Source organism: Coregonus lavaretus (assembly GCF_964263955.1).
Source record: "Coregonus lavaretus genome assembly, chromosome: 40".
Taxonomy (NCBI): domain Eukaryota; kingdom Metazoa; phylum Chordata; class Actinopteri; order Salmoniformes; family Salmonidae; genus Coregonus; species Coregonus lavaretus.
Window position 1 is genome coordinate 3907091 of NC_140027.1, and position 21414 is coordinate 3928504.

General features: G+C 47.1%; 1 pseudogene across 1 annotated transcript in view; it reads left to right on the top strand.

The window, feature by feature from the left end:
* Nucleotides 1-3128: 3128 nt before the first annotated feature.
* The window catches only part of LOC311113258 (serine/threonine-protein kinase N1-like), a 61883-nt pseudogene continuing 43597 nt past the window's right edge, over nt 3129-21414 (top strand). The window contains exon 1 of the transcript XR_014615940.1: nt 3129-3483. The product of XR_014615940.1 is annotated as a serine/threonine-protein kinase N1-like (transcript). The remainder of the gene's footprint in view (nt 3484-21414) is intronic.

Consider the following 21414-nt stretch of genomic DNA (forward strand, 5'->3'; position numbering starts at 1 on the left):
TAAATGGAAGTAACAGGGAGGAACTTCCATGAACAAAATAAAACGTTTTTTTACAGTTTGCCCTAATGATGTCATGCCATGTTCTCTGTCACCTGTTCAGATACCGTGGCTGATGAGCCGGGAAAAAAACTATCTCTCCTCCTGAGGATAACAGCTACCTTGGCAAAACTATTTTGCTTCCCCTGCAAAAAGAGAAGCGGCAAAAAGTAGTTGTGTGGGTATACCCACTTAGTGCACTTCAGTGCACTTGCCTCCTCTCCACAAACCCAGAGTCAACAGAAGAGGGAGACAAACCCCCCTACTCACAACCCATTTGATGATTCCAACCATACCCCCACGCTATTGTGGCGAGGGAGCCATCTGTTACATGGCAGACACCATCGGACACGTCATAGATGACCATGCTGAAGATTGGAGCTCTGACGGCCATTTTGGAGCCAGGAGGAGCCGTGGATTGGGAGTTCCACTCCTCAAGTAGTGACATCACCCTCACCAAGGAGCTCTTGGCTGAAAGGGCCAAGGAAGCTGACCAAGACGACGTGGCTGATGATGAAACTGGCATGACAATACCCCCCCCAAATAACAAACCATTACAAACCATGATGATTCCTCCCATAGCCCGGCCCGGACCTATTTCATTCAATAAACATGTACTTGCATCTATTTTGAACCTCTTTTTTTGTTTTTAACAGGCCTACTGTAGACTACAAATTATTAAGTGCAAATTGATGTGTGTACTGCATCAATATTATGAGTTCACTGTGCCAGTCATTATGAGTTCACTATGCCAGTCATTATGAGTTCACTGTGCCAGTCATTATGAGTTCACTGTGCCAGTCATTATGAGTTCACTATGCCAGTCATTATAGTTCATCCAGGCTTTAACACTCTTAACTGTATTGGTATTGACACAATAAGAGTTACATTTGTTTAGATCATTCAAATGTAATAGCTTCAGGGTTGTGGAGGTCATAGTCTCTTATGACGGCTACCAAAGTCCATCCTGCTTTCACCACTCGCTCACACTAGTCCAATTTCTTAACCTCTCCCTACCGGAACCTAATCGAGTAGCTGGCCCGGCACTCATGCAAGATTTGGTTTTGGGTTGCAGAGATTATGGAGGTCAAAACAAGGTCTATGGCTGTGTTTACACAGGCAGCCCAATTCTGATCTTTTCCACTAATTGGTATTTTGACCAATCAGATCAGCTCTTTTTCCAAGAATTGGGCAAAAGATCAGAATTGGACTGCCTGTGCAAACACAGCCTGTCATGCAGGACCTGACCAGGAAAAACTCTGATCAGATAAACTGTCAAAGGCAAGAACATAATCTATACTACTATTTCCAAAAGTATTTTTCAATATAGTTTAACATTATTAGCAGTATATTGCAGATGTATTCCCCATAATATACTCCAGCAAGCAAAAGCCTGGAAACGGAACAAGGTAAAATCAAATAAACTCCTGCCCTATACCCCACAAGGAAATAGGATGAAAGACTTGATGATGTGTATGTAGGCTATGTTTATTCAGCCTGCTCATTACTGCTATCAGATGTAAGCAGGCTATTTCTGGTGTGCATTTTCATAGCCTTTGTGTGATGTGTTTCACCTAACATCACCTATGACCAGGTGCTCCTTTGCTCTTCCGTCTCAGTCTACCTCTGGCAGTATCAAATTCTCGGTAAGCAAATCTCCCATTTGCATGCCCTGCGATTTGTTTTCGTTTTATTCAGCTATAGTTTGAATTTCTGCTTATGTAGGGATAAGGAGGTCAATAGGGAAAGGGGATACCTAGTCAGTTGCACAGCTGAATGCATTCAACCGAAATGCATCTTCCGCATTTAACCTAACCCCTCTGCCTTAATCGACGTCCATGGCGCCCAGGGAGCAGTTGTTGTTGGGGGTTAACTGCCTTGCTCAAGGGCAGAACGGCATATTTTCCCACCTTGCCGGCTCGGGAAATCGAACCAGCAACCTTTAGGTCATTGGCCCAACGCTCTTAACCACTAGGCTACCTGCTGCCCAATAGAGTGCATAGTCTCTCTCTCTCTCTCTCTCTCTCTCTCTCTCTCTCTCTCTCTCTCTCTCTCTCTCTCTCTCTCTCTCTCTCTCTCTCTCTCTCTCTCTCTCTCTCTCTCTCTCTCTCTCTCTCTCTCTCTTACACTCAGACACCTCTTCTGCACAACACTGTACCTCAGTTAGTCTTTGGTACTATTGTTATGTATTGATCTAATGGCTTGTAGACTTTAGAAAAGTGGCATTTGCTTAATGTAGGCTAGTATGTATCCACTATATATTTGGGCTTGCTTTCAATATTAGATAATGAGTTTAACTTGTAGATTTCTGATATTAAATGCTGTACAGTCATATACTTTTTATTCTACTGTAACTGTACTCCATTTACAATCTTGTGGTTGTGATTGTATGGGCACATTATTACTTGTAAGCAGAGTAATAACAATAGCAGTTGTTTTGTGTGTGGCGAAATTGCAAATCTGGGATAGGGGAAAGAGATAAGCAACAGTTTGTTCATTAGGAGAAGATGGAAATGACAAATCCATGGTCTGGACATGGTCACATGATACATTGGGCGCGCTCCTGCTACCTACCATACACATTGCGCCAGCGCAACCGCGCGCAGCTCCACCAGAAAAAAAAAGTGTAGCCTCCCGCTCAAGCCATCATCGGCAATGCGCGGACAGACAAGGCGATATTCCTCTGCCCTCCAAAACCAAACGAAGAGCAAACAACAACGCTTTTACCGGTGACACTCTTCGGTCATTCGGTAATATAAGGTAGTCCCGTTTGTAACGCAAAATGGCTGAAAGCGGATTGAAAGAAGGATTTTGTGGCATGTGATACTGGGAGACTGACGCTTGTTCATGTTTCACGGATGTTACAGTTTTTTTGCCTCTGTAGCGTTGTATGTTAGCAATGGATCTCTATCCCTCTTCGGAGTCTGTTATGCGGATAGGGAGGGAGTCGTGCCGTTTGTTCCCCTTGTTCTCTAGCTGTTGATAGCTAGCCTCCAAAGAAAATAACAATGAACTGAATCAAACAGTTTTCTTTTAGGCTTTTACCCTGCTGATATTTTAAAGACACACCCGGGAACATTTTGTATTTGTTGAACGAACCTTTTGTTGAAACTAGACAAACATTTTGGGATCACCAGCTTCTTTGGGCAGTGGTGCGTTGAGGCGACACAACAATGGGATTATCTTTGACCATTGACTGAGAATTGTTTTTAAAAGTTAATTTATCTCAGAGAATATAGTGGTGAGTTTTTGGACAGAGCACATATTTGCGCGAAAATTGGATGAATTGACAATCTAGCTGCCTAGATTCGTGGAGAAGACCATTGTGAGGACTCGCCGGACAATCGCATGTGTCCAGTCTAGTTGGTTTGGTCTAGAACGGCTTCATCACTGGAACACGACCACACAAAGCCTGCTAGAAAAACGATGGCGAATGACTCGATGCAAGTAAGTGTCCCCTGTAGCTCATTTGGTAGAGCATGGCGCTTCCATCGCAAGGGTTGTGGGTTCGTTTCCCACGGGGGGCCAGTATGAAAAATGTATGCACTCACTAAGTCGCTCTGGATAAGACCGTCTGCTAAATGACTAAAATGTAAAATTGCTGTTACAGTGTAATAACAGCATAAACACACACACACACACACACATCCCAGTGGACCTCACCAGTTCTCAGAACCATCTTGAGTCTGAGAAGAACCAATAGCAGTCACAAGGCTCCCAACCTTTTTGGAATGGACCCTTTTCAAGAGGAAAAAAAAACGTTTGTGGTGACAGCCATTATTGCTCATTTCTGACAGCTTGATTAATGCGTTTCGACTATAACAAGGACTTTGAAGAATATTACAAGGAGAATATGAAATATGAAAAGGAGACAAAAGTGGGCTACTGGGCTTTTAGAAATTCACACCACTGAAGCGACAGACATTGAGCTGGGGTAATTTTGTCAATTAGCCTACTTGACTGTATCCTTATATAGTATTTTACATTTAAGATCATAGTAGGTGTAATGGCCAATGTATTTGAACATCAATATTGATGTTCTTTACAGTGGAGGTTATGAACAGCTCAGCACAGGTGCCACCACCACTCACAAAGACACTCTGAAAATATCCTAACAGTGGGTACAGTTGTAGGCTACAGAAGTTCCTCTTGCCTCTGCTCTAGTCTAGTGACAAGTCAGCAGTCAGACCCCTTTTTACCTCAGCATTTCCCTTGTGTGTGTCAGCAAGTCATGAACCCAACTCTGATCAAATCAAATTGTATTTGTCACATGCGCCGAATACAACAGGTGTAGACCTTACAGTGAAATGCTTACTTACAAGCCCTTAACCAACAATGCAGTTTTAAGAAAAATAAGTGTTAAGTAAAAAATAGATAAGTAAAAAAGAAAAAAATAAGAAAAATCGAAAAATAACAAATAATTAAATGCAGCAGTAAAATAACAGTAGTGAGGCTATATAAGGGGGTACCGGTACAGAGTCAATGTGTGGGGGCACAGGTTAGTCGAGGTAATTGAGGTAATATGTACATGTGGGTAGAGGTAAAGTGACTATGCATAGATAATAAACAGAGAGTAGCAGCAGCGTAAAAAGGGGGGGGGGGGGGACAATGCAGACTCCAGGTAGCCATTTGATTAGCTATTCAGGAGTCTTATGGCTTGGGGGTAGAAGCTGTTAAGAAGCCTTTTGGACCTAGTCTTGGCGCTCCGGTACCACTCGCCGTGCGGTAGCAGAGAGAACAGTCCATGACAAGGGTGGCTGGAGTCTTTGGCAATTTTTAGGGCCTTCCTCTGACACCACCTGGTATAGAGGTCCTGGATGGCAGGAAGTCTCCTCAGGGGGAATAGGCTTCACGACTGTCTTGGTGTGTTTGGAACATGATAGTTTGTTGGTGATGTGGACACCAAGGAACTTGAAGCACTCAACCTGTTCCACTACAGCCCTGTCGATGAGAATGGGGGCGTGCTCGGTCCTCCTTTTCCTGTAGTCCACAATCATCTCCTTTGTCTTGGTCACGTTGAGGGAGAGGTTGTTATCCTGGCACCACATGGTCAGGTCTCTGACCTCCTCCCTATAGGCTGTCTCATCGTTGTCGGTGAACAGGCCTACCACTGTTGTGTCGTTGGCAAACTTAATGATGGTGTTGGAGTCGTGCTTGGCCATGCAGTCATGGGTGAACAGGGAGTACAGGAGGGGTCTGAGCACGCACCCATGAAGGGCCCCCGTGTTGACGATCAGCGTGGCAGATGTGTTGTTACCTACCCTTACCACCTGGGGGCGGCCCGTCAGGAAGTCCAGGATCCAGTTGCAGAGGGAGGTGTTTAGTCCCAGGGTCCTTAGTTTAGTGATTAGCTTTGAGGGCACTATGGTGTTGAACGCTGAGCTGTAGTCAATGAATAGCATTCTCACGTAGGTGTTCCTTTTGTCCAGGTGGGAAAGGGCAGTGTGGAGTGCAATAGAGATTGCATAATCTGTGGATCTGTTGGGGCGGTATGCAAATTAAGTGGGTCTAGGATTTCTGGGATAATGGTGTTGATGTGAGCCATGACCAGCCTTTCAAAGCACTTCATGGCTACAGACGTGAGTGCTACGGGTCGGTAGTCATTTAGGCAGGTTACCTTAGTGTTCTTGGGCACAGGGACTTTGGTGGTCTGCTTGAAACATGTTGGTATTACAGACTCAGTCAGGGACAGCTTGAAAATGTCAGTGAAGACACTTGCCAGATGGTCAGCGCATGCTCGGAGTACACGTCCTGGTAATCCGTCTGGCCCTGCTGCCTTGTGAATGTTGACCTGTTTAAAGGTCTTACTCACATCGGCTACGGAGAGTGTGATCACACAGTCGTCCGGAACAGCTGATGCTCTCATGCATGCTTCAGTGTTGCTTGCCTCGAAGCGAGCATAGAAGTAATTTAACTCGTCTGGTAGGCTCGTGTCACTGGGCAGCTCGCGGCTGTGCTTCCCTTTGTAGTCCGTAATAGTTTGCAAGCCCTGCCACATCCGACGAGTGTCGGAGCCGATGTAGTACGATTCAATCTTAATCCTGTATTGATGCTTTGCCTGTTTGATGGTTCGTCTGAGGGCATAGTGGGATTTCTTATAAGTGTCCGGGTGAGAGTCCCGCTCCTTGAAAGCGGCAGCTCTACCCTTTAGCTCAGTGCGGATGTTGCCTGTAATCCATGGCTTCTGGTTGGGGTATGTACATACGGTCACTGTGGGGACGACGTCATCGGTGCACTTATTGAGCCAGTGACTGATGTGGTGTACCCCTCAATGCCATCGGAAGAATCCCGGAACATATTCCAGTCTGTGCTAGCAAAACAGTCATGTAGCTTAGCATCTGCGTTATCTGACCACTTCTGTATTGAGCGAGTCACTGGTACTATCTGCTTTAGTTTTTGCTTGTAATCAGGAATCAGGAGGATAGAATTATGGTCAGATTTGCCAAATGGAGGGCGAGGGAGAGCTTTGTACGTGTCTCTGTGTGTAGAGTAAAGGTGGTCTAGAGTTTTTTTTCCTCTGGTTGCACATTTAACATGCTGGTAGAAATTAGGTAAAACTGATTTAAGTTTCCCTGCATTAAAGTCCCCGGCCTCTAGGAGCGCCGCCTCTGGATGAGCATTTTCTTGTTTGCTTATGGCCTTATACAGCTCGTTGAGTGCGGTCTTAGCGCCAGCATCGGTTTGTGGTGGTAGATAGACAGCTACGAAAAATATAGATGAAAACTCTCTTGGTAAATAGTGTGGTCTAACGCTTATCATGAGATACTCTACCTACATTTTACATTTACATTTTAGTCATTTAGCAGACGCTCTTATCCAGAGCGACTTACAGTTAGTGAATACATATATATATATATATTTTTTATACTGGCCCCCCGTGGGAATCGAACCCACAACCCTGGCGTTGCAAACGCCATGCTCTATCAACTGAGCTACATCCCTGCCGGCCATTCCCTCCCCTACCCTGGACAACGCTGGGCCAATTGTGCGCCGCCCCATGGGTCTCCCGGTCGCGGCCGGCTACGACAGAGCCTGGATTCGAACCAGGATCTCTAGTGGCACAGTTAGCACTGCGATGCGGCGCCTTAGACCACTGCGCCACTCAGGAGACAAAACGAGCAAAACCTCAATATTAGTTCGTAGTATATAAGGCAAGAAGTGTGTTGAATAATGCATCCTGTTTAAATGCTGCTTCTCATCTGACTGTTGTTAAAGCCCTGTACTGGGTTAGTAAGTTACTTCACCCTACTAACTAGATGATGTCTTCAAGTCACACTGCTTGCCACATGGGTTTGCTGTACTATTTAACATTTCATCTTTTATCAAACTATCTCTTATCAGGGCTGATTTATTCATTCACGTTTTCACACCCATTCCAACTTCTCTCGTTTGGTGGAACTTAAAACTTCTGCTCCCAAATAGGCCTAACTGGCTTACGATTCCAGACTTGGCACAGTAGCCAACTATTTGGATAGCTACAGTACAAGATAATACTAGAAAGCAGTACCAGGCAGGAGGGAGCCACCTCTCTCTCGTGAACATGTTGACATTTCAGCTTTTCAGGGGGTTGTTTTGCCCTCTCCAAACCCTCAGCAGGTTCACACACAATGGAGGAGGGCACAGCTGAGAGAGGAAAAGAGAAGGCACGCTTGGGGGACTGACTCAAGCCACAGTGGGGCCACAGTGACGTAGTGGGAACTCTGGTTTGGGGGCACAGACAGGGAGCCATTATCCCCTCAGCCAACACATACACTGGTCTGGTGTCTCGACTCTCATGGTCTGAACTGAAGGCCTCTGCTGGCCTGGCAGTTGATAAAGTCTGTCATAATCAGACTCCATGGTCTTCAGTGGTGGGGAGCTTTAGCTTCCTCACAGCACGCCTTTTGTTCCCCACACACACAGGAAGACTGATACAAAGCAAGCCGAGTAGGAATCTGAACCCAAACTGCGTCACACTTCCTCCTAAAGGTCAGGTAGGAACCAGAATGGAGCGGGGGACAGGGATGTTTCTAACTTCACTGTAATAGATGGCAACAAGTATTGGGGGGGGGGGCACACAGGGATGTAACTTTATTGTAACTAGTGGGATGTTATTTTGTGATAGCAGAAATTTTACATAGGAGAATGTTGGATTGAATATCGCTGAACAGACATTAATATAGCCTTTTTTTCAGTTTTGCATGTTCACACACCCACTAGAGACAGACACTCAGGGTAATGCAAACGGATCGTTCACCTAAATAGCTGCATGACGTAATGAGACAGTTATGCACATATCTCAGGCTTTCTCAACAAGCCGTGGCCATGTAGGCAGACACACACTAGCTAATGCATTAAACTACATGCTACCAGTGACGATGAGAGCCATGCTGTTCACAATTGAGTTGCTTAGGCTACTTCTTTGATTCTTTTTTATTTTATTTCAAAGGAATAGGCCTTGTGCTCTCAAGATTTATAGGAGAATGGTATTTCCTTATTGACTCTTATCAGCAGAACTTTTCTTGTTAACTGAGACAGTCACACGCTCAGGACAGTGTCCTTACCGGCTGTCACTGACTTCCCCCATTTGATGTCCCTATTGGCAGTCACTATCTTTGATCTCGGCTCTTACTGGTCGACAGTCCATGCACTGTTTTCTTACTGGCCACTGTCAGACAGTGTCTCCATGCGTAGTCCATGCTGGCTGTCTGTGTCCCACTCCCAGTAGCACAGTGTGACTGTGTGAGTGTGATGGTGGTGGGGGGGGGCTGTAAAGGGGATTATGCTGATGATGAGGTTCTGGCCATAGCAGCACAATGGCCCTTATTGTCCCGACTGCAGCCCCAGATCACATTCAACAATGCACTGTGTTTCCCCATCCTATCCTGGGTGGCCACACCCTCACTAATAGGCTAAAGCAAGGCCCCATGGTGTGGCATCATGGCTGTGTGTTTGTTTTGTGTGGGAGTTTGTGTGTTTGTCAATGACACACAAGTCGGTGTTGGGGTGGAGGAATCACTTTTGTGTTGACATGCTTTCACGTGTGAGTGTGTGTTTGAGTAGATGTGTGTGTGCTGTGAGTTTGTGTAGATGTGTTTGCCTATTTGGGCCAGCTGGTTTGCATAGGGAAGCCCTAGTTTTGTGTGTGTGCATGTGTGTCCAATGTTCATACACGTGCCCCTGCGTATTTTGTTCAATGTCTGTCCCTGCCATCCCCTGTGCAAACATCCTGCCGTTCTCATGACCTCATGACCCCGCCCCTCTGTTCCAGCCCCTCCCTCCCCAGTCCCCACCTCATCCACAGTTCACACCCTGCCATGACATCACCTCTCCTTTCCTCTCTCCTTTCCTCTCTCCTTTCCTCTTTCTCTTATCCCCTACACTGTGGCCAGACTTTGCCTCTGCCCCGGGAGCCCTGCCTGTCTTTGCCTGGCCCTGCCTGTGTGTGTGTGTGTGTGTGTCCCCACTCACAGGCAATGGAGCCTCTGACAGAACGTGACCTCTAACCACTACTAGAGAGAGAGAGAGAGAGAGAAGCCGACTCCCTTGTTTTTCCACGCTGACTATGGAGGGATGGCCCTCAGGATCTTATCATCCACTGGGGATAATTAGATAAGAGACGTTTTTAAATTTTTAATTTGCTTCTTATCTGTAGAATCATGGAGTTAGGTAGTTAAAGGGATAGTTCAGGATGTTGGCAATGAAGCCCTTTATCCACTTCCCCAGAGTCAGATGAACTTGTGGATACCATTTTCATGTCTCTGCGGGCAGTTTGAAGGAAGTTGCTAACTAGCGTTAGAGCAATTGCTAAGTAGCGTTAGCACAATGACTAGAAGTCTATGGTAACAGCTAGCATGCTAGCTATTCCTGTAGACCTCCGGTCATTGCGCTAAGCTGTTCCCATAGACTGCTAGTCATTGCGGTAACGCTAGTTAGCATTGGCCCGTGAAACTACCTCTAACTTTCTTCATACTGGACACAGAGACATAAAAGGGGTATCCACAAGTAGAACATCCCAAACTATCCATTTCTGCACTTTTACAGCAGTTTGTGTCACTGTGCCGTTAGACATGTTCAGTGTTGGTTTTCCGACTGTTAGCCTATTTGTTCACTTCAGGGGCAGATAGTGTGACTGTGTGTCTGATTGTATCTTCAAAGGTGCTGGATGTTAGTTACACTACTTCAGCAGAGTAAGGATCAAATCAGACACCCATATCCCAGAAGGGCTTTTTCATAACTGCTAAGGATTGTGTACATTGCATGGTGGGAGGTTTATTATTTACTGAAGGGAAATAAACATTGAAATTGTGTTTGGGTTGTTCAGGCAGGACTGTAAATATGATTTTGAGTGTGTGGGTGTGTCACTCACTCTCAGTCCTCTGTCTACTGGGTGGGTCTACTCTTTGGCGATGAGGGTGTAAATGACTCTAGCGAATAAGGCCTCTTTCTTTAAACAATCCTCTTATTTGAATCTACTACAGATCAGGTTACACAGATAACATTTAGAGAGAGAGGCTGGTTCACTCAGTGTAAAAGGGCCCAGTGTTTGTTCTGTGGTGGAATGGAAAAATAATACACGAAGGTAAACATTGTAGAAAGATACAAAAGTAATTGGATTCATTTCCTGTAAGAGTATCAGTATTCTCTGTATCCTGAAGAATAGAGTCCCACAGTATCACACACACACTTGAATATCCACCTGCCTCTGAAATGGGCGTGGCTTGAGTCAGTTGGGCGGCAGTCTGGAGGTGCAGAGGACAGGAGACAGGTATATCAAGTGTATTACCTGGAGCTGTGCTGCCATGGCAATGGCTGTTTGGGGAGGATGAGCTCATAGTTTTATGCCTAGTCTACTCTGTGGTGTCTGACACACACACACACACACACACACACACACACACACACACACCGCTACCGGGCTCATTTACAGCCGTTTAGAAGCCCCTTTGGGATGTCTTTCCATTCAGAGTCAATGGAGCAGTTAGTGGTTAAGCCAGGATGTGAAGCTACAGAGATGGGAGTCAAGGATAGAATGCAATGGGAGGACCAAAAAGGATACGTTTCTTATGTAATGAGTCATGATGTAATGTTTTGAAGCATTTTATTACTTTACCACATAGTTCTAAAGGGTCGTCAGTTGTGGGTAAAATCTCTCATTGGAAATACCATGGAAGTGTGTCCATCCAGCCGTAACCTTCCCTAACCCTAATCCATCCAACGTAATGATTTGATAACATCCCGCCCCGTACCAATCCAACCATCACTTCATACACCCTCCCATCCATTTTTGATTAGTAGAGAAATCCTCCCCACTCCCAACCCAAACCACATTTAACCCCCTGAAACATGGGGATCTTTTCTCGACTCCTCGTTCTCATACACTTGCCTATTTCATCAACCATAATCTTCACTTCCCATGCGATTATGGGTGTAATTTGGTTTTGCCTGCCGTCATACATATGCCCATCTCTCTACTGCTCTATCTATGGACAGGATGAGTCTCAGCTGGTACACATACACAATCACAAAAATACACAAACACACACACACAAAAACACACAAACCGTCACACATACATGCCTTGGTTAAAATCCAGTGGCCATGACCCAGGACTAAACCTTGATTCTGTATTTATTTAATAAGGATTATACAGGAAATTGAATCAGAGAACCAGTGTCCTCATCCTATTAACAAGCATTGGTCTCAGACCCTAAAATAGACCAAACGTTGAACCAATCTCTTCCACGTCCTCTTACATGTTCCACAAATTGATTCACTCTGGATGCGTCTGAAATGGCACCCTGTGGCCGATTCCCTATGGTGCACTGCTAGGGTGCTATTACAGACACAGCCTTTGTTTTGTTTCTGGCTGAACAAATCCAACTACTATTATTAACCAATGTGTCACTCGACCTCCGGATCCATTCCTGCTGTGGTGTTGACTTGTCTCTGCAAGTCCTGGATTCAGTTAGCCACAGACCTGCTGAACTTGTCATGCAACCTATAGCCTAACCTTAACGGTTAGTGATGTGATGCAATGTAAAGTATCGGCCCCCAGCCCAAGATCATGTCCTTTGCCTTTGTTATTCATTACTATAACGTGAAGATATTCCTTAGATGGGGACCATATAAGAACATGTGTTGCCGTGGGATACCTAAGCAATAATATAGATTGATTGCTTTTTGGACTGTAATGTTGCTGTCACTGTGCTGTGCCGTTCATTTTGAAGAGCTGTGTCTCCTGCACAGGGCTCATGCCTTCTGGCCCTGCTGTTTCACTCTCACGCTCTGACACACGCACACACACACACACACACACACACACACTTGCATCCCCCCTGTGAGAGAGCTCTGCTATTCTCTGGCACAGTTGGGGCCCCCAGGCAGACAGGCAGTAGTTCTTCACAGTTGGCTGTTAGTCATGGTTCAGCAGCACCACGTTGCAGCCAGCCACTCTGCTGGAAACAAACTTCCTATCTCTTTCTCCCTCTCGGGTCACTGTGCCCCACAGCACCCTGGGTACTAGTGTGTGTGTGCCCTTTGTTCAGTATAGGCCTACTCTGCCAGGGTACCTCAACTCTTCCGTCGCCGGGCCACCCTGGCAAAGCTTAGTGTGGTAATCCCAGGATTCAGACCATATGCACTTACTGTACACATGCCACACACACTTAAATATGCCCTCCACACAAGGACTAGTCTTATCTACTTGTGATCCAGCTGTTATTGAGGAGTCTTTAAAACAACACATGGACCTGAGCCCAGTAGTCCAGCTGTGATCACGCAGAAAAGGCAAAAAGGAAGTGGAGAGGGTCATTCTAGTTACAGTCCCATTTTAAGAGGTCTTGTGCACACACACACCACTACCCAGGGTGCTGTGGGGCGCAGCGACCCGACAGAGGCAGAAGAGAGAGGAGGAGGTTAGTGTGTCCACCTCATTCAGTCTCGATACAAATACCATGATGTAATGTTTTGAAGCATTTTATTACTTTACCACATAGTTCTAAAGGGTCGTCAGTTGTGGGTAAAATCTCTCATTGGAAATAACATGGAGTGTGTCCATCCAGCCGTAACCTTCCCTAACCCTAATCCATCCAACGTAATGATTTGATAACATCCCGCCCCGTACCAATCCAACCATCACTTCATACACCCTCCCATCCATTTTTGATTAGTAGAGAAATCCTCCCCACTCCCAACCCAAACCACATTTAACCCCCTGAAACATGTTGATCTGTTCTCGACTCCTCGTTCTCATACACTTGCCTATTTCATCAACCATAATCTTCACTTCCCATGCGATTATGGGTGTAATTTGGTTTTACCTGCCATCATACATATGCCCATCTCTCTACTGCTCTATCTATGGACAGGATGAGTCTCAGCTGGTACACACACAGTCACACACAGTCACACACACACACACACACACACACACACACACACAGTCACACACAGTCACACACACACACACACACAGTCACACAGTCACACACACACACACACAGTCACACAGTCACACACAGTCATGCCTTGTCGTTTAAAAGCCAGTGGCTTGATGCTGTATTGAATAAGTATCTTGTAGGAAATTGAAGCAGAGAACCAGTGGCCTCATCCTATTAACAAGGATTGGTTTTTGGCATGAAAATAAACCAATCTCTTCCACGCCCTCTTACATGTTCCAGAAATGGTTAGACTTTGCATGCATCTGAAATAGCACCCTGTGGCCTGGCCCCTACATTGCACCACAAGGGTGCTATTTCAGATTCAGCCTTTGTTTATTTCTGGCTGAACAAAGCCAACTACTATTATTAAAGCTAGAATTCTTATTTGCTACATCCATTTTTGGATTTATATATTAATGATATGTATCCCCAATGATTCTTGAAGAATATAACTTTTAAATGCCTCATGAGCTTAGTTCAACTTTCGTACCCCATCAGAACCCAAAACATATAAGCTTGTTTTACTCCAATGTTTGTAAACAATGTATAGGTAAACAAACACTGTATAACCATGGATGGTCAGTCCTTGCATCCATAGCTCTGTCTATGAATTTGAGTGGTTACATTTCTCCAGGCCAATCCCTCAGCTTTCTACCAAAACAATTAACCACTTTGTTATTGTTTCAATCAAGGATTCTAGCTTTAACTAATGTGTCACTCAACCTCAGGATCCACTCCTGCTGTGGTGTTGACTTGTCTCTGCAAGTCCTGGATTCAGTTAGCCCCAGACTTGTCATGCAACCTATAGCCTAACCTTAAAGGGACATTTCAAAATTGTTAAACTTCATATTCATCAGCTGCTGCACCACCCCAACATCAACATATGTGATAATGGTGCGTTTTCAATGTTTTGTGGTAAAAAAGATAGAGGAAGATAAGTGTTTCCAACTAATTGGTTGATGATGTCATTGGAAACACTTATCTTCCTGTTTTTTTTACTACAAAACATAGAAATGTGCAATTTTCACATATGTTGATGTTGGGGTAGTGCTGGAGATTATGAAGTTGAAAAATTGAACGTTTCCTTTAACAGTAACTGAACTGATGTGATGCAAGTTTCGGCCCCCAGCCCACGCAGGGCATTTTGAGTCATAGGCCTAATTTATCTTTAGTTCATAGGCTCTTTGCTCTACTAGGAGCTAAAAGGAATAAAGCTGTATTTGCACGGGACTAGTATTACTAGAGAACGTTGGTTATGTAATTATTACCCCAGAATGTCCATTATTCCAGAGGAGGATTGGGACGGGATTAGTTTGTTCCAAACTACCCCCTATAATTAATTTCTTCTCTCTAAATAAATTGACCATTATCACGGAAGATTGGAGGTTTTTAGTCTAGGCATGAAGATATTTCAACATGTCCAGGTGATAACAGGCTACACTGATAACTCAAGCTTGGCTTCCAAGTTTCTAAACCATACCAAATCATCTTTGCTATAGGGTTGCCGTAATATTTGACTTGAGGAAGTGTGATCATAATCATTATTTTAGCGATCCGCAGTAAAATACATCCTAAATGTCCCCCAGCCTGCAGATGTGAGCTAAACAGCGCACTTGCACATGAGATGCATTTTTAGGCTATGGATGAGAAAGTGAACTTGTCATTTCTAAAAGTTTGCCAATGTTAAATGAATTGGCACAAAACGTGTAAACAAAAGCATTCACTTTGAAAGTTGATACATGTAGGCCCTTGTCACGAATTCCGCCGAGACTGCTCCTCCTCCTTGTTCGGGCAGGCTTCGGCGTTCGTCGTCCCCGGAGTACTAGCTGCTACCGCTTGATGTTCTCTATGTTTGTTTGGTTTTGTCTTGTTGGTGCACCTGTTTCGTCTTATGTATTGATTATGTCACCTATAAGTTTCCTTTGGTTTTGTTTGCAGTTGTGTGTTGTTGTCCGCCTGTCCGCTGGTGTATCTTTATTGTGCTCTAGTTGTTAGTGTTTTTACGCACTGTTTGCGTAATCGCTCGCCTCCTGTGTTTGAGGCCCGTTATTTTTGTTATTGTCTTTGTGACAATTAAAGTCGTTTCGACTAAGCTTCTGTGTCCTGCGCCTGACTCCAACACCGCATCCACATCCGCTTGTGACAGAACAACACACCATACTATGGAGTCAGCAGGAGCAGCGGCGGCGACCGAGTCGCTGGAGGATCGGGTCAGCTGCCAGGACGCCAGGATCCAGCAACTCGGCTCCGCCATGCAGGAGGTGATGAACACCCTGCGCCGATGGGAAAGGGGAGGCGTGCCCACACCTCCTCCTACATTACCACCACCATCGGCCAGCCCCACCAGACCAGCTCTGGAATCCAGTGGGATTCGGCTCTCGCTCCCGAGGGCGTATGATGGCACCGCAGCCGGGTGTCAGGGGTTCCTCCTTCAGGTGGAACTCTACCTGGCCACCATACACCCGGCGCCCTCAGGATACGAGAGCGTTTCCGCCCTCATCTCCTGTCTCTCCGGCAAGGCGTTGGAGTGGGCCAACGCCGAATTGAGGGGAATAGACGTCGCCACCATCAGCTACGCGGAGTTCTCCCGCCGCTTCAGGGCTGTTTTCGATCACCCTCCTGAGGGTAAAGCGGCGGGGGAGCGTCTGTTCCACCTCCGACAGGGGAAGAGGAGCGCACAGGAGTTCGCCCTGGATTTCCGGACTCTAGCGGCGGATGCGGGGTGGAATGAGAGGGCCCTCATCGACCACTATCGGTGTAGCCTGCGTGAGGACGTTCGTCGAGAGCTGGCCTGCAGGGACACCAATCTGTCCTTCGACCAGCTGGTGGACATGTCCATCCGACTGGATACCCTGCTGGCCACCCGCGGACGTCCCGAGTTGGGGCCGTCCATTCCATCCCCCAGCACCTCCGAGCCGAGCCCTATGGAGCTCGGGGGTGCTGGCGCTAGAGAGAGAAGGAGAGAGAACCCAAGGGGGGCCGTCCCCTGCACCAACTGTGGCCGTGGAGGACACACTGCGGCTAGGTGCTGGGGAGGGTCTCCAGGGAATCGGGGCAACAGGTCGCGCACTGGGGAGTCATTTCAGGTGAGTAGGCGCCCCACTCACCCAGAGCTCTCTGTTGTTCACTTGTGTATACCTGTGGTATTTCCTCAGGTTGCATCTCATTCCCAGCATAAGGCGCTAGTCGATTCAGGCGCAGCTGGGAATTTTATTGATCGGACATTTTGTACTAAGTTAGGGATTCCCCTCCTGCCCGTTGATGCACCCTTCCCTGTCCATGCCCTAGATAGCCGCCCGTTGGGATCTGGGTTGATTAGGGAGGTCACAGCGCCACTAAAGATGAAGACGCAGGGGGGTCATGAGGAGATCATTCAGTTGTACCTGATTGACTCTCCTGCGTATCCCTTGGTGCTGGGGCTTCCTTGGTTAATCACCCATGACCCCACCATTTCGTGGCAACAGAGGGCTCTCAAGGAATGGTCTGACCAGTGTGTTGGGCGATGTTTAGGTGTTTCCGTTGGGGCCGACCACGGTGGAGAGTCCGAACCAAGTGCCCGCAATGCACATTCCCCCTGAGTATGAGGATTTGGCACTCGTGTTCAGCAAGACGAGGGCGACGCGTTTGCCACCTCATAGACAGGGAGATTGTGCGATAAACCTCCAGACAGGTGCGGCACTCCCGCGGAGCCATGTGTATCCTCTGTCTCAAGAGGAGACGGCGGCTATGGAGACATACATAGCTGAGTCCCTGAGACAAGGATACATACGGTCCTCCACTTCTCCTGCGTCCTCGAGTTTATTTTTTGTGAAGAAGAAGGATGGAGGGTTGCGCCCGTGAATTGATTACCGTAGTCTCAATCAGATCACTGTTAAATACAGTTACCCTCTTCCTCTGATTGCGAGTATGACTGAATCATTGCGCGGAGCGCGTTTCTTCACAAAACTGGATCTCAGGAGCGCCTATAACTTGGTGCGCATTAGGGAGGGAGATGAATGGAAGACTGCATTTAGTACCACCTCAGGTCATTATGAGTATCTTGTCATGCCATACGGGTTAATGAATGCTCCTTCAGTCTTCCAATCATTTGTGGACGAGATCTTCCAGGACCTGCATGGGCAGGGTGTGGTAGTGTACATTGACGACATCCTAGTGTACTCTTCTACATGAGCCGAGCATGTAGCCCTGGTGCGCCGAGTGTTGGGTAGGCTGTTGGAGCATGACTTGGATGTCAAGGCAGAGAAATGTCTGTTTTTCCAGGAGTCCATCTCCTTCTTGGGTCATCGGTTGTCTGCGTCAGGGGTGAAGATGGAGATTGACCGTGTGTCAGCCGTGCGTAACTGGCAAACCCCAACCACTGTTAAAGAGGTGCAGCAGTTTTTGGGATTTGCCAATTACTACCAGAGGTTTATCCGGGGTTTTGGACAGGTGGCAGCTCCCATTACTTCCCTGCTGAAGGGGGGCCCGGTGCGTTTGCAGTGGTCGGCTGAAGCGGACAGGGCGTTTAGTAAACTGAAGGACCTGTTCACTTCGGCTCCGGTGCTGGCGCACCCGGACCCCACTTTAGCGTTCCAGGTAGAGGCGGACGCGTCAGAGGCCGGTATTGGGGCAGTACTGTCGCAATGCTCCGGCACGCCTCCTAAGCTCCGTCCCTGCGCTTTTTATTCTAAAAAGCTCAGCCCGGCGGAACGTAATTATGACGTAGGGGACAGGGAGCTGTTAGCCGTGGTTCAAGCCCTAAAGGTGTGGAGGCATTGGCTTGAGGGGGCTGAACACCCTTTTCTCATTCTGATTGACCATCGTAACCTGGAGTACATCCGGGCAGCTAGGAGATTGAACCCTCGTCAGGCTAGGTGGAACATGTTTCTGACCCGGTTCGTTTTTAAGATCACTTACATCCCAGGGTCCCAGAACGGTAAGGCAGACGCCCTGTCCCGGCGGTATGACACAGAGGAGAGGTCCAGTGAGCCCACTCCCATACTGCCGGAGTCTTGTCTTGTGGCCCAGTGTAAGGCGCCTAGACACCTGCCCAGGGGAAAGTTACAACCCCTGCCCGTTCCACAACGGCCGTGGTCTCACCTCTCGGTGGACTTTGTCACGGACCTTCCCCCCTCTCAGGGGAATACCACTATTCTGGTCGTTGTGGATCGGTTCTCTAAGGCCTGTCGTCTCATCCCAATACCGGGTCTCCCTACTGCCCTACAGACCGCTGAGGTTTTGTTCACCCACGTCTTCCGGCACTACGGGGTTCCCGAGGATATAGTGTCTGATCGGGGTCCCCAATTCACCTCTAGAGTCTGGAGGGCGTTCATGGAACGCTTGGGGGTCTCGGTTAGCCTTACCTCGGGTTTCCACCCTGAGAGTAATGGGCAGGTGGAGAGAGTGAACCAGGATGTGGGTAGGTTTCTGAGATCATATTGCCAGGGCCGGCAGGAGGAGTGGTCGGGGTATATCCCCTGGGCAGAGATGGCTCAGAACTCTCTTCGCCACTCCTCTACTAACCTGACCCCTTTCCAGTGCGTGTTAGGGTATCAGCCGGTTCTGGCACCATGGCATCAGAGCCAGATCGAGGCTCCTGCGGTGGATGAGTGGTTTCGACGCTCGGAGGAGACGTGGAACGCTGCACACGTACATCTGCAGCGGGCCATCCGCAGGCAGAAGGCGAGCGCCGATCTCCACCGCAGTGAGGGTCCAGTATACGCACCTGGAGATCGAGTCTGGCTCTCGACTCGAAACCTGCCCCTTCGCCTGCCCTGCCGGAAGCTTGGCCGGCGGTTTGTGGGCCCATTTAAAGTCCTGAGGAGATTGAACGAGGTGTGTTACAAGTTGCAACTGCCTAATGACTATCACATTAACCCCTCGTTCCATGTGTCTCTCCTCAGGCCGGTGGTAGCTGGTCCACTCCAGGACAGTGAGATAAGAGAGACCCCTCCGCCCCCACTGGACATCGAGGGGGCTCCGGCGTACTCAGTCCGGTCCATCGTGGATTCGAGACGTCGGATGGGGGTCTACAATATCTCGTGGAGTGGGAGGGGTACGGTCCGGAGGAACGGTGCTGGGTGCCTAGGAGGGACATTTTAGATCCATCCCTCCTGACTGAGTTCCACCGTAGTCATCCTACGCGCCCTGCTCCACGTCCTCCTGGCCGTCCCCGAGGCCGGGGTCGGTGCACGGCTGGGGCCGCGCGTCAAGGTGGGGGTACTGTCACGAATTCCGCCGAGACTGCTCCTCCTCCTTGTTCGGGCAGGCTTCGGCGTTCGTCGTCCCCGGAGTACTAGCTGCTACCGCTTGATGTTCTCTATGTTTGTTTGGTTTTGTCTTGTTGGTGCACCTGTTTCGTCTTATGTATTGATTATGTCACCTATAAGTTTCCTTTGGTTTTGTTTGCAGTTGTGTGTTGTTGTCCGCCTGTCCGTTGGTGTATCTTTATTGTGCTCTAGTTGTTCGTGTTTTTACGCACTGTTTGCGTAATCGCTCGCCTCCTGCGTTTGAGGCCCGTTATTTTTGTTATTGTCTTTGTGACAATTAAAGTCGTTTCGACTAAGCTTCTGTGTCCTGCGCCTGATTCCAACACCGCATCCACATCAGTTTGTGACAGCCATTCATATATATGACCGACCACCTCGATTCTGTCTCATGTAGCAACATTTGAAATGTTTTTTTATTTTATTTTTTACATTGGATAAAAGTAGAGACTCAGAGCTACAAAATGGTAAATCATACACTGCAGTTGAGGAACAATGGGAAAGTAATTCTGCTTTGAAAGTTGATAAACTTGTAATCCCATTTTTGAGAAAATGGGCCTTAAATGTTTTGGTACACCTACTGGAAAGCTCTTCTTTGTCTACACCTATTCAGCATCGTTCACACCCTCTTAAGCCTTAGCCCCACCCATCTCGTTAAGGATTCACGTGAGGCCATGTGCTAAACAGGGTGAGTAAGGTAGTGTAGTAAACAACCAAAGATTTCAAGACTAAAAGTGGTGAAAGTAGTAGCCTACAATAAGGAAAAACACCAGGTAAAAATACACTATCTAGTCCTTGGCCTATATCCTAATCTGACTTTGGTGCAGGTCATGTTGTTCTTCACATTAGTCTCTGGTAAACACGCACTATATCAAATAAGATTATTTGTCACATGCACAGGATACAGAAGGTGTAAACGGTACAGTGAAATGGTTACCGGTACTTGCATATTTGCATAGTACACAATGTGCTTAAAGTACTTCAATTTGGCACTCTGAAATTCAAGTACTTGAATTCCTTGAAAATCAGACATTTTCTCAAGTTGTTACTTGAAAATTACTTGAATTAAAATGAGAGAACAGAAAATGATAATATGTTAATATGAAAAATATTAGAAAAATCTATTGGTCTTGCGAATTAATTTCCAGTCAGACTACAAAGTTTTATTTCCTCACGTGTTTCGCGCTCTGGATGCCAGGCGAGCTCGCTCATTGCACCCACACTGCCACTCAGCCAGGCAGGTACAGAACTGACTGATTAGGCGCAGCCAAACGTCACATCGATAGCTAAAATGCCGGGCAAATGTAGATCCAATCCTTCCCGGCAGGATATTGATGTTTATGAACAGGTTTTGCCAGACCCAAACGGGGATGTAGTGGAAGGTAAATGCTGTTTACGCACCTTTTTATTTGTTAAATAGCGTTGACTCACCTTTTGTATTTTGTTAATTATCATTTATCCACTTATTATTGTGTTCCCAGCGTTGATCAACGCTCAGAAGGCTTCTTGATCTGAGTTGTAATCGTGCCTACCTCTGAGAACGAGTGGAATCATGTTCGCCTGCTCCCCCGGATTTGCCTTGTTAGCAGTGCATTCATTCACCACTCTGTCCAACGGGAAACTCCTCCCACCACATAGGCCGAGAGGTGAAACGAACTACCTCAGCCCAGACCTACAGTGGCAAGTAGCAGAGAGACGCCGCTGACAGAGGG